Raw genomic sequence first — 778 nt, 5'->3', positions numbered from 1 at the left:
GTGCTCTGGGCTGGGGGACAAGTGGGCGTTGGGCACAGGGGGGATCCATGGGCTGGGAGGGCTTTTCCAACCTCAGGGATTCTGGGATTCTCCTTCCCCATGCAACACTTGCAACATATTTCAATTATGATATTTATGATGTTTCAATCATGATGTTTCACTTATGATGTGAATGATATGAAATGTATTAATGGGCATTAATAGTTTATTTCTGCAGTGCAGACCAATGTATAGACATACGTGAAGAATACATGTGCATGTCCTCAGGTGTGTTATATATACATATATATAAATATAAAAATAACTTATATACAGGTGGGTGTGCAAAGGTCCATTGATCAGGATGTGTTATATGTAGATAGAGCAAGTGAACACTAAATTTTTCACCTATAAATGCCAATTGTGGACTTGAGCAGAAACCACAGAAAGTGTAGTTTGGGTTTGGTGTGATGGCTTTTCCAGTTTCAAGATTTTCTGGCAGCCTCAAAGTGACCCAAGAGCACCTTGCTCCCCTCTTTGTTTCCAGACATCAGAACAAAAATCTTATGTTCGTCCCAACTTTTCATTTCCCTAATAATGCTGTCAGTTCTTAAAGCCCCTCTGTAATTCTGGTGGGTTATTCCATGCTCTTTTCCAGCCCTGGACTGTGCTGCTGAAGATCTGCCGTGTTTCACACCAAAACCAGCTCCGTTTCAGTGGCAGGAAAAGGGGTACTGGCATCCTGCACATAATTTTGGCCTTGTTCAGTGTCTTTCTAAATAAGATTTATCAACCAGCA

Source organism: Lepidothrix coronata, unplaced genomic scaffold, assembly GCF_001604755.1.
Source record: "Lepidothrix coronata isolate B3197 unplaced genomic scaffold, Lepidothrix_coronata-1.0 Scaffold105, whole genome shotgun sequence".
In the NCBI taxonomy this organism is placed as follows: Eukaryota; Metazoa; Chordata; class Aves; order Passeriformes; family Pipridae; genus Lepidothrix; species Lepidothrix coronata.
Note: the sequence above shows the minus strand (reverse complement) of the source record.